Raw genomic sequence first — 13917 nt, forward strand, 5'->3', positions numbered from 1 at the left:
AACAAAGCATGTGATTGACCATTTTCAGGGTAGGAAGGATGTCCAATTTCCCACAAGTTGTTTCAAATGAAAAACTCTGCTCAAGCCTTTAATGTGACCAGAGCCAGAGAAAATTTCACCTAAAGGAATTTTATGAAAAATTTGTTATACTGTGTCTTTATTACATGGGTAGAACTTTTTCCCACTTAAGCTATTTATAAACATTCTGCATCTGACCTAGCTCCCTTTAGAACTTTTTTTTTTTACCTTGTTTACACAAATGCATTGCTCCTCCTTTCCCAATGGCCCTAATCGGACATTTATACCTTCCATATAAGCCTCATTATTATTATTCATTTCCTCAACTAGGGAGTAATGCTTTTTAAATTTTGGGTAGGCATTCTCCTTTTGTATTTCCTCTCATCCTCAGTCACTTACGCAATTCTTCCGCACCGTGAAATACCAGAAATCTTACTGTGGTTCCTCCTGGAAGAAATCTTGAAATCCTCCTGCTCTGTTTGTGTCCCTTGCCATAGCATTCTTGAGCTTATTGTCATAGTTATTTAGTGAGGCTTTTGGTACATGGACATATTCTGTGCATGGAATGTCTGTGAAATAACCAGCTGGTTCAGAAGTACAAGAACTGAAAGTCGCAGCTGAACGAAGTAGTGAAAATATTACCCCTTTGAAAGGAAGATTTCATGATAGGAATTCTATAACTAGTCAAATCCCATGTGACCAAATTCTGCTGACGGGTCCAATCCTTTAGATATTGTTAATTGCATAGAAGATGCTCAGTGAGAGAAAGATGGAAGGAGAAGGCAGGATGCCAGTTTGCCCTTGACTGAGCTTTGAGATGGATTGGGCAGCTAATGTATTTACATAAGGGGATGCAGCAAATGAAGGTCCAACAATTAATGATGGTGGACTTTAGATTTATAGGTATGTGATAAAGTTAAGTTGAGCTGCCCTGGTCAATATAATCAAGTATATACTTCAATATAAACTTGAAATATATTTCTAAAGATTCCTACAGAAGGATCTTCTCAGAATTCTCAGAATGCACAAATTCATTTAGGATTTGACAACTGTGGGACAGAGTCAGGGAACTTTGTCTTAAAAGAAGACCCAGAGCATTCCACCACCACTCCCCTCTATCCCTTGTAGATAAACAAGAGCATTATTGGAAAAAGTGGGACTATGGGTTGGACTGTAGTAAAGAAAAGGATTTCAGGGCGAAAGAGGGAAGAATGAGGATTATGTTAGAGAACTATGTAAGAGTGGATAGAAGAGTCAGGATTTTTGAAGAACTGTTTCTAGTGTTTTAAAGGAAGAAAAGTCTACAAAGGAGAATTCTGGTGATCAAAAAAGGGAAAAGATGTGCCCAATGAAGGATCTAATAGAAGAAAATCATGACCTGAGTATAAAAATGAGGATTAAATAAAGGCCCATCAACAGAGCTTTAATTGAAATGAAATTGAGTAGAAAAGATGATAGGATATATGTTTAACTTTTAAGCATATATGAAGTGTTTGCTCAATCATTATCTTACTTGATTTACAACATGATCATGAACAGTGAAACTAGGGATTTTTCTCCTAGCGAGGTAGCTAAGACTTGGAGAAATGGAGTAACTTCCTCAAGGTCATGAAGCTAGCAAGTGATAGGTCAATAATATTGTTCTCCTGAATTAGAGGTCCTTGTGCATTCCTCCATGCCATGCTGGAATCTGGGACTTTCTCTGTAGTGTCCATTCCTTTCTCTTTCTCTTCTGAGTGGAGGCTCAATATTCTACACTATTGCCAGATAAATTTTTGCAGTAAAGGGCCAGAGAGCAAATATTCTTATCTTTTCAGGCCATATGGTCTCTGTCCCAACTACTCAACACTGCCTTTGCAGCATTAAAACAGCAATAGACAATAAATTAATGTGTGGGTGAAACTTTATTCGCAAAAACAGGTGGTAGGCTGGATATGGCCCATGGACTATACTTTGCCAACCCCTGTTTTACACCATAAAATCCCTGGAATCTTGTTGTTGTCCCTGTGTAAGAACTTCTAAATCCTCCTACTCCATGTTTTGTATATCACTTTCCCACTTAGACAATTTTAGCTTCTTTAGGGCAAGCACCATGTTTGGTTTACCAAAGTACCTGTAATTCTTAGGGGTCTAGAACAATTATTTGTTGAAAAAAGGTTTACTGTATTAGTTGCACACATTTTGTCCTCACTTTCTTTCCCTGTTCTTCATTCCTGCCTTACCAATCTCTTCACCTCTTACAGCATACTGTATTTTCCAATAATGGCTACAATAGCACCTATCCTACATGTTCTTCTGACAATGTGACAGTGACACTCCTCCTATCAAGGGTTGGGGGTCTGTGTTCACCCCCCTTGAATATGGATGGGTGTGTGACTACAGCAGAAGTGATGCTTTGTAACTTCTGAGGTGAGATCTTAAAAGGTGATACAGCTCTCATCAGGTTCTCCTGTAACTTTGAGCACCACATAAACTTTCTGTCTGCCATAAAGCTTCCAAGCTCTGAGAAAGACCAAACTAGCTCAGATGGAGTGATCCCATGGATAGGCACTGACACTACCTACAGAACCATCCCATTAGCCATCCCCAGCCTCTTTAAGTCCCTCATCCTACCCTAGTTGTTCTAGCTTCAACCATTGTCTTGAGAGCAATGGAATAAGAGACCCTGAGCCAGAACTCCACTGTAAGTAAGCCCTTCCTGAATTTCTGACACTCAGGAACTTGTGAGAGATAATAAATTGTTGCTGTCTAAATCCTCTAAGTTGTAATGCAGCAATAGATAATTGAAACATTTCTCCCCTCCCTTCCTCTTTTCTCTTCTTAGGGAAGTGATGTCATTAGGTGATAAGCTCAGATCCAATCTTCTTTGTGTCAATCTCAGCTTTCATACTTACTAACTAAGGGGCATTGTGAAAATTACTTACTTAAACACTCAGAGTCTCCATTTCTTTATCTGTGAAATGGGGTTAATGAAAATAATATTTTAACTCATCCCAGAGAGGAGGTGTTACATGAATTAATGCACGTGGAGTGTATAGCATAGGGTTGACAAAGTAAACTCTAAGGACTAGGTGTTATCATTCCATTCCTTTCATCATTTCCAAACATTTAAGATAGATTGTCGGTTGGTTTACTGTCAGTCAATTGGTAGCGGAGGTATCACCTCTCTGCTGATGACTCCCAAGTGTAATTTTCCAACTTTACTCTGATGACTAATGAGGTTGATCATTTTTTCATGATCCATGAAAATATCCATGGCTATTTGGATATTCTCTTGTTCAAATCTCTGACCCTTTTTTGTATCGGGTTTTCGGTCTTTGAGTAATTGATTAGAGGGTGTTCTTTTGTATTTGAGATGTGTGCCGTTTATTAATTATGTATCACCGAAACTTTCTATTCTGTGACTTGCCTTTGCAGCTTTTTAAAAGGGTTTTTTTTGAGGAAATAAAGTTCCCATTTTAATGGGATTCAATTTATCAGTTATTACCTTTATGGTTAGAGCTTTCTGTGCCCTAAGAAATATTTCCCTATTTCAAAGTCATGAAGATATTTCTGTTTTATCTTCTAGAAACTATATTCTCTTATCTTTCAAAATTAAATGTACAATCCACTGGAAATTCATTTTCATGTATGGCTTGAAGTAGAGGTGAAATTTCAAATATTGAATTGAGCCACACTCTGACTGAAAAGACCGTCCTTTCACCAGTTCTCTTTAGTGCCATCTTTTTTCATAAATCAAATGTCTTTAAATCTGTCGATCATGCTGTGTTGTCTATGCTGTGTCTAAATGATTGTACCTATACAATTTCTTGATTCAGTAAATTCCCCCATGTCCTCCTCCTTCTTGTTCTTCAAGACTATCTTGCCTATTTTTGACTGTTAATAATGCAAGATCCTTAGAACACTTTAACTCTATTCCCTCCAGAATTTTGTACTATGGTTGCTTATTGTATTTTAATTTTATATGTATTATAAACCCATTAGATATTACTATTATTGTTTTACTCTGTGGATATTCCTTTGAATTTAACATATTTACTACTTCCATTTCTCTATATAACTTTCTTCTGCGATCATTTTTTTTTGAATGATGGGTAACTTTTAGGTTTTTTAAAATGCTATTGGATAGATGACAAATTACCTCAGAATTTGTTTGAAAATATATTTTTCCTTCATTTTGATGAATTTTGGCTGGTTATTGAATTTTAAGTTAGCAGTTATCTTGTATTGGTATATTAATGATATTCCATTATCTTCCAGATGTCATGTGTATATTGATAAGTCAACTGTTAGTTTTATTGTTCCATGTTGGAAAGTAGTAGATTAGTTTTTTACAGATTCTTTTAAATTGCTTCTTACATATTTAGTTTTAGATGACTGGGTGTTGTTTCCTTTCATAGGGTTTATAGTATTTCTTGAATATGAGAATTATTCAAGCCTTTCATCACTTTTGGAATAGTCTCAGTTACTACCTCTTCATATAATGCTTCCAGTATTATTCTATAGTTCCCATATTTTTATCACTCTATAATTGAAATTTTATGTCAGAGTATAGCTTCTTCCTCCCATGATTATTTTTGATTGTCAGACAGTGAGTAGAATATATAAAACTAGAATTTGGGGCTCTAGATGATATTATCATCTTCCAGAGGGGATTAACTTTTACATGCCAGGCTAGGGGAGGGGCATCCTAATCCAATTAAGGGTTGAGATAATTCATAGCTGGACTTCAGTTCCTTTAAGCTTGCTCTATTTCTGGTTAACCACTTCTTCTCCTATGCAACAGCGAAGGCCTGGGCTGTTTATCAATGCACCTCCTTATTGGTGGGCCCTGAATTACAGTGTTTGTCAAGATCAGGTCTGAACATTGATTTCTGTTTTCTGAATGAGCAATATCGTCAAGAAAAAAGTTACATCACTTTTCAGGTAGTGTAACACCATCCCTTTCCTGGCTTCCTCGCTGATGGATCTTGTCCCTAGAAATCTCTCTTTATACTGCCTTTGAATAATTATAATTGTTATTAATATTTTATTTAGATTTTCTAGTTCTTTTCAGTGGGATGACCATATCTAAATGACCAATTCAGTCATGGTCAAAAGGTGAACCAAAATAATCTTTTAAAAACATAATTCAGATCCTGCCTCTCTCAGTGACTTTCAATTGCTTCTAGATATAATTCAACCCCCCATTCTAGTATTCTAGATCCTATCCCAGATCCTTCCATCTGCCTAATTCTCCAAACCCTTTTCATTCTCCCTCTTGTTTCCTAGGAACTAGTCACACCAGTCTTTCTATCTCTCAAAACACTAAGTTTTCTCCCATCTATGATTCCTTCTTGATATTCAACTCTCATCTCAAATGCTATCTTGTTAGAGAGGTTTTCCTCAACTACTAACCTAAAGTATCCCATCCCCATCGTTCTTTCTTACATCATTCTGTTTAATGTTCCCTATCAACACTCATTATTCTTTTAATTCAACTAATTTCTGTCTTTACTTCCACACGCCAAATGAAAGGTCTAGAAGAGCAGAAGCCTTATCTGTTGTTCATAGTTATGGCTCCAGGACTGTGAGCAATGCCTGGCACATAATCACTGTTCAATAAATAATATAGAATCACAGAAAGTTGGAACAACTTTTTCAAGGAATATTTTATAAGACCACTAACAAACTAAATTTAGAGTGGTCAACGTGACCAAAGATGATTAAAAAAACCTTTTACCTGAAAAGCACTTTAGAGTTTACAGAGGACTTTCATATATATCATAAATTCTCATTTGTTGCTGACCAAAAAAAAAAATGGGTAGGAGCCAGAATATAGCAATGTAACTGATAAAAAAGACTAAATAATTTTTCACCAAAATTTTGACCAAATTTTAGCTATGGATTTTATCACTAATATGTTACCCTTATTTTGGGTTGGGTAAAGACCTCTGAAATTGTACTCTGGTTTTAAATTTTCCAAATTACACTGCTTTTTTTGACCACTGCATAAATATAATTTGTAAATATATGGTTTTTCCCTTCATATTTTATCAGAGAATTCCTTTTGAAATATTGAGAGCTATGTAAGGCCCATGACTTCAGGTTTACCTCACAGGGCCACACTTTTAGTTCTCAGTTTCACTTCCAATTTTTCCTGCCTCCTTTCTAATGGTGGCAAAAGAAGCAATGACCTGACTTAAAAAGCACAGGCAGGAGAGGAGGAGGAGATGTCAGGAGCCTGTATAATCAACACCCATATAATTTCATTGACTGAATCTAGTCTGTCAGTCTTCTGGGATATATTTCTATTTCTCTCTTTCTCCCTTGGTCTCCAAGGAGTTTCGTTTCCCTCTTAAACGGCTTAGCTCAGAGAGGAAGTGGTAAAGTGGGAATAATCACTTAAGAAGGGCAGCCAAACCACAACTACACCTTGTTATTTTGGAGCCTTGCCTGTCCTCCTGTTTGAAGTCATGTAAGTTGTTCTATTTGTGTCTGTTCCACTTGTACCTGTTCCCTTAGGGTTGTGCTTTATAGAGCATCCATCGTCTAAACCTTTAATAAACATTTTCTTCTTAAAATGAATATATTACTTGTATTATTCATCTCTTCCTAAGGGATACTACTACCAGTCAATCTTCTAAACCAATTTGTATAAGCCACAGATGTTTCCTCAGTAGTATAAAGGAATACTACCCCAACCCCACAGATTCATTTTCCTGGATTGGGAACAGTTTGCTTTATGGTCCAGTATAGTCTTTATTCACAGAAGACTTAATAATAATACATATTGGACAAGTTGCTTTCACTTCATTTGTTCCATAGAAATCTGACTCCATTCCTCAGATACCAGAGCTCTGACTTTAGGGAATGTTTTTGGCTTCTCCATTTTCTAAAAACAAGTCCCACGATTGAAGGGGATGAGGAAGCCAAAAATTAAAGCCCAGGTTCAGGAAAATTTCTTTTCATGCGGAATTCTTTTTACAACCTTCCTACTTTTCCTTCTCACTGCCCAGGTCTCTGGTCACAAAAACAATGTAAGGGGTGAGGCGCAAGGGTGAGGGGTGGGGAGTAAGGGGTAGTTATTTTTATTATTATTCCATTTGTAACTCAACATTCTCTTTAAAGACAGAAAATATTAATTTTACAGAAGGCAGTTGTAAATTTGAGACCTTTAACATGCACATGTTAATCCTGATTAGATTATTGTTATTATTTTTTAATTAGAGAAGTTGTGAGTTTACAGAACAACCAGGCATAAAATACAGGATTCCATATAAATCATAATAGTTTCACTGAATCATTCTTTCTGGCACAAAATGACTTCAGTTGTCACTAGAGAATTGTGATTCCTCTTGCTTTTCTTTTTCAAGATGGTTTATCGGGTTGCTTCATTGCCTAGTCCATTTAAACCCTAGGACTCCAATTGCAGTTTATTTTAGATTTTTTTTTTTTTAATCTATAAACTTGGAGTTTTCCATTAGCCTCAAAGCTGAGCCAGGTTTGCTGACCTTTATACGTGGTTTTGGTTCAACAATTGACTGAATTGTAAGGTGCACATTTGAGTAAAATGCTAGATTTGAAATGCCATCAAAATGATAGTGTTTCCCAAATGCCTTAGGCAGTGGAACAGTCAGATCTGGAACTTTGCAGAGTGAAGTTCAGAAGAAACTGGAGACCAAGGCTTATTGTTAATTTGATATTTAAAAGCAACATTTCAGGGTCTGAACAGGCTACTAAAATGGAATTTTCTGCCCATAACTTAATTGTTGGTTGTGTTTAACACAGGGTATTTTTGCAAGCTAACAATATCTTGTTGTGGTTCCCTTCGCTTTTCCTCCTTTCTTTGCTGTCCTGTCTATTTTTGGACATTTTTAATTAGTAATTGCCTCATCATTGATTTGATACTTTTCTAGCTCACCCCATATCAATCTTTTTTTTTTTTTTTTGTTATCCTGAAGGTTATTTATTTATTTTTTTTTATTAATTAAAAAAAGAATTAACAAAACAATTAGAAATCATTCCAATCTACATGTACAATCAGTAATTCTTAATAACATCACATAGTTGCATATTCATCATTTCTTAGTACATTTGCATCGATTTAGAAAAAGAAATAAAAAGACAACAGAATAAGAATTAAAACAATAATAGAAAGAAAAAAAAACAAAAAAAACAAAAACAAAAAACCTATACCTCACATGCAGCTTCATTCAGTGTTTTAACATAATTGCATTACAATTGGGTAGTATTGTGCTGTCCATTTCTGAGTTTTTATATCCAGTCCCGTTGTACAGTCTGTATCCCTTCATCTCCAATTATCCCTTCTCTTTTTTTTTTTTTTTTAATTAACGGAAAAAAAGAAATTAACCCAACATTTAGAGATCATACCATTCTACACATGCAATCATTAATTCTTAACATCATCACATAGATGCATGATCATCATTTCTTAGTACATTTGCATTGGTTTAGAAGAACTAGCAACATAACCAAAAAAGATATAGAATGTTAATATAGAGAAAAAAATAAAAGTAATAATAGTAAAATCAAAACAAAACGAAACAAAACAAAACAAAAACCTATAGCTCAGATGCAGCTTCATTCAGTGTTTTAACATGATTACTTTACAATTAGGTATTATTGTGCTGTCCATTTTTGAGTTTTTGTATCCAGTCCTGTTGCACAGTCTGTATCCCTTCAGCTTCAATTACCCATTGTCTTACCCTGTTTCTAACTCCTGCTGAACTCTGTTACCAATGACATATTTCAAGTTTATTCTCGAATGTCCGTTCACATCAGTGGGACCATACAGTATTTGTCCTTTAGTTTTTGGCTGGATTCACTCAGCATAATATTCTCTAGGTCCATCCATGTTATTACATGGTTCATAAGTTTATCTTGTCTTAAAGCTGCATAATATTCCATCGTATGTATATACCACAGTTTGTTTAGCCACTCTTCTGTTGATGGAGATTTTGGCTGTTTCCATCTCTTTGCAATTGTAAATAATGCTGCTATAAACATTGGTGTGCAAATGTCCGTTTGTGTCTTTGCCCTTAAGTCCTTTGAGTAGATACCTAGCAATGGTATTGCTGGGTCGTATGGCAATTCTATATTCAGCTTTTTGAGGAACCGCCAAACTGCCTTCCACAGTGGTTGCACCCTTTGACATTCCCACCAACAGTGGATAAGTGTGCCTCTTTCTCCGCATCCTCTCCAGCACTTGTCATTTTCTGTTTTGTTGATAATGGCCATTCTGGTGGGTGTGAGATGATATCTCATTGTGGTTTTGATTTGCATTTCTCTAATGGCCAGGAACATTGAGCATCTCTTCATGTGCCTCTTGGCCATCCGTATTTCCTCTTCTGAGAGGTGTCTGTTCAAGTCTTTTTCCCATTTTGTAATTGGGTTGGCTGTCTTTTTGTTGTTGAGATGAACAATCTCTTTATAAATTCTGGATACTAGACCTTTATCTGATATATCATTTCCAAATATTGTCTCCCATTGTGAAGGCTGTCTTTCTACTTTCTTGATGAAGTTCTTTGATGCACAGAAGTGTTTAATTTTGAGGAGTTCCCATTTATTTATTTCCTTCTTCAGTGCTCTTGCTTTAGGTTTAAGGTCCATAAAACCGCCTCCAGTTGTAAGATCCATAAGATATCTCCCAACATTTTCCTCTAACTGTTTTATGGTCTTAGACCTAATGTTTAGATCTTTGATCCATTTTGAGTTAACTTTTGTATAGGGTGTGAGAGATGGGTCTTCTTTCATTCTTTTGCATATGGATATCCAGTTCTCTAGGCACCATTTATTGAAGAGACTGCTCTGTCCCAGGTGAGTTGGCTTGACTGCCTTATCAAAGATCAAATGTCCATAGATGAGAGGGTCTATATCTGAGCACTCTATTCGATTCCATTGGTCGATATATCTATCTTTATGCCAATACCATGCTGTTTTGACCACTGTGGCTTCATAATATGCCTTAAAGTCAGGCAGCGCGAGACCTCCAGCTTCGTTTTTTTTCCTCAAGATGTTTTTAGCAATTCGGGGCACCCTGCCCTTCCAGATAAATTTGCTTATTGGTTTTTCTATTTCTGAAAAATAAGTTGTTGGGATTTTGATTGGTATTGCATTGAATCTGTAAATCAATTTAGGTAGGATTGACATCTTAACTATATTTAGTCTTCCAATCCATGAACACGGTATGCCCTTCCATCTATTTAGGTCTTCTGTGATTTCTTTTAGCAGTTTTTTGTAGTTTTCTTTATATAGGTTTTTTGTCTCTTTAGTTAAATTTATTCCTAGGTATTTTATTCTTTTAGTTGCAATTGTAAATGGGATTCGTTTCTTGATTTCCCCCTCAGCTTGTTCATTACTAGTGTATAGAAATGCTACAGATTTTTGAATGTTGATCTTGTAACCTGCTACTTTGCTGTACTCATTTATTAGCTCTAGTAGTTTTGTTGTGGATTTTTCCGGGTTTTCGACGTATAGTATCATATCGTCTGCAAACAGTGATAGTTTTACTTCTTCCTTTCCAATTTTGATGCCTTGTATTTCTTTTTCTTGTCTAATTGCTCTGGCTAGAACCTCCAACACAATGTTGAATAATAGTGGTGATAGTGGACATCCTTGTCTTGTTCCTGATCTTAGGGGGAAAGTTTTCAATTTTTCCCCATTGAGGATGATATTAGCTGTGGGTTTTTCATATATTCCCTCTATCATTTTAAGGAAGTTCCCTTGTATTCCTATCTTTTGAAGTGTTTTCAACAGGAAAGGATGTTGAATCTTGTCGAATGCCTTCTCTGCATCAATTGAGATGATCATGTGATTTTTCTGCTTTGATTTGTTGATATGGTGTATTACATTAATTGATTTTCTTATGTTGAACCATCCTTGCATACCTGGGATGAATCCTACTTGGTCATGATGTATAATTCTTTTAATGTGTTGTTGGATACGATTTGCTAGAATTTTATTGAGGATTTTTGCATCTGTATTCATTAGAGAGATTGGTCTGTAGTTTTCTTTTTTTGTAATATCTTTGCCTGGTTTTGGTATGAGGGTGATGTTGGCTTCATAGAATGAATTAGGTAGTTTTCCCTCCACTTCGATTTTTTTGAAGAGTTTGAAGAGAATTGGTACTAATTCTTTCTGGAACGTTTGGTAGAATTCACATGTGAAGCCATCTGGTCCTGGACTTTTCTTTTTAGGAAGCTTTTGAATGACTAATTCAATTTCTTTACTTGTGATTGGTTTGTTGAGGTCATCTATGTCTTCTTGAGTCAAAGTTGGTTGTTCATGTCTTTCCAGGAACCCGTCCATTTCCTCTAAATTGTTGTATTTATTAGCGTAAAGTTGTTCATAGTATCCTGTTATTACCTCCTTTATTTCTGTGAGGTCAGTAGTTATGTCTCCTCTTCCATTTCTGATCTTATTTATTTGCATCCTCTCTATTCTTCTTTTTGTCAATCTTGCTAAGGGCCCATCAATCTTATTGATTTTCTCATAGAACCAACTTCTGGCCTTATTGATTTTCTCTATTGTTTTCATGTTTTCAATTTCATTTATTTGTGCTCTAATCTTTGTTATTTCTTTCCTTTTGCTTGCTTTGGGGTTAGCTTGCTGTTCTTTCTCCAGTTCTTCCAAATGGATAGTTAATTCCTGAATTTTTGCCTTTTCTTCTTTTCTGATATAGGCATTTAGAGCAATAAATTTCCCTCTTAGCACTGCCTTTGCTGCGTCCCATAAGTTTTGATATGTTGTGTTTTCATTTTCATTCGCCTCGAGGTATTTGCTAATTTCTCTTGCAATTTCTTCTTTGACCCAGTCGTTGTTTAGGAGTGTGTTGTTGAGCCTCCACGTATTTGTGAATTTTCTGGCACTCTGCCTATTATTGATTTCCAACATCATTCCTTTATGGTCCGAGAAAGTGTTGTGTAAGATTTCAATCTTTTTAAATTTGTTGAGACTTGCTTTGTGACCCAGCATATGGTCTATCTTTGAGAATGATCCATGAGCACTTGAGAAAAAGGTGTATCCTGCTGTTGTGGGATGTAATGTCCTATAAATGTCTATTAAGTCTAGTTCATTTATAGTAATATTCAGATTCTCTATTTCTTTGTTGATCCTCTGTCTAGATGTTCTGTCCCTTGATGAGAGTGGTGAGTTGAAGTCTCCAACTATTATGGTATATGAGTCTATTTCCCTTTTCAGTGTTTGCAGTATATGCCTCACGTATTTTGGGGCATTCTGATTCGGTGCGTAAATATTTATGATTGTTATGTCTTCTTGTTTAATTGTTCCTTTTATTAGTATATAGTGTCCTTCTTTGTCTCTTTTAACTGTTTTACATTTGAAGTCTAATTTTTTGGATATTAGTATAGCCACTCCTGCTCTTTTCTGGTTGTTATTTGCATGAAATATCTTTTCCCAACCTTTCACTTTCAACCTATGTTTATCTTTGGGTCTAAGATGTGTTTCCTGTAGACAGCATATCGAAGGATCCTGTTTTTTAATCCATTCTGCCAATCTATGTCTTTTGATTGGGGAATTCAGTCCATTGACATTTAGTGTTATTACTGTTTGGATAATATTTTCCTCTAACATTTTGCCTTTTGTATTATATATATCATATCTGATTTTCCTTCTTTCTACACTCTTTTCCATATCTCTCTCTTCTGTCTTTTTGTATCTGACTCTAGTGCTCCCTTTAGTATTTCTTGCAGAGCTGGTCTCTTGGTCACAAATTCTTTCAGTGACTTTTTGTCTGAGAATGTTTTAATTTCTCCCTCATTTTTGAAGGATAATTTTGCTGGATATAGGAGTCTTGGTTGGCAGTTTTTCTCTTTTAGTATTTTAAATATATCATCCCACTGTCTTCTAGCTTCCATGGTTTCTGCTGAGAAATCTACACAAAGTCTTATTGGGTTTCCCTTGTATGTAATGGATTGTTTTTCTCTTGCTGCTTTCAAGATCTTCTCTTTCTCTTTGACCTCTGACATTCTAACTAGTAAGTGTCTTGGAGAACGCCTATTTGGGTCTAATCTCTTTGGGGTGTGCTGCACTTCTTGGATCTGTAATTTTAGGTCTTTCATAAGAGTTGGGAAATTTTCAGTGAAAATTTCTTCCATTAGTTTTTCTCCTCCTTTTCCCTTCTCTTCTCCTTCTGGGACACCCACAACACGTATATTTGTGCGGTTCATATTGTCCTTGAGTTCCCTGATACCCTGTTCAAATTTCTCCATTCTTTTCCCTATAGTTTCTGTTTCTTTTTGGAATTCAGATGTTCCATCCTCCAAATCACTAATTCTATCTTCTGTCTCTTTAAATCTATCATTGTAACTATCCATTATTTTTTCTATGTTTGCTACTTTATCCTTCACTTCCATAAGTTCTGCGATTTGTTTTTTCAGTTTTTCTATATCTTCTTTATGTTCAGCCCATGTCCTCTTCATGTCCTCCCTCAATTTATCGATTTCATTTTTGAAGAGGTTTTCCATTTCTGTTAGTATATTCAGGATTAGTTGTCTCAGCTCTTGTGTCTCATTTGAGCTATTGGTTTGTTCCTTTGACTGAGCCATATTCTCAATCTTTTGAGCGTGGACAGTTATCTTCTGCTGCTGGCGTCTGGGCATTTATTCAGATTTTTCTTGGTGTTGGACCCAGCAAGGTTGTAATATTTTTCTGTGAAATCTCTGGGTTCTGTTTTTCTTATCCTGCCCAGTAGGTGGCGCTCGTGGCACACGTTTGTCTGCGGGTCCCACCAGTAAAAGGTGCTGTGGGACCTTAAACTTTGGAAAACTCTCGCCGTCCTGGGGGTTCGCTAGCCGAAGCGGCTTGAGCCGGCCCGGGGTCCGAACGCAGGGAGGGTGTCCGAACGCAGGGAGGGTTGCAGGTCGCCGCGGCCAGGGA

This window comes from Tamandua tetradactyla, chromosome 6 (assembly GCF_023851605.1).
Source record: "Tamandua tetradactyla isolate mTamTet1 chromosome 6, mTamTet1.pri, whole genome shotgun sequence".
Classification (NCBI taxonomy): Eukaryota; Metazoa; Chordata; class Mammalia; order Pilosa; family Myrmecophagidae; genus Tamandua; species Tamandua tetradactyla.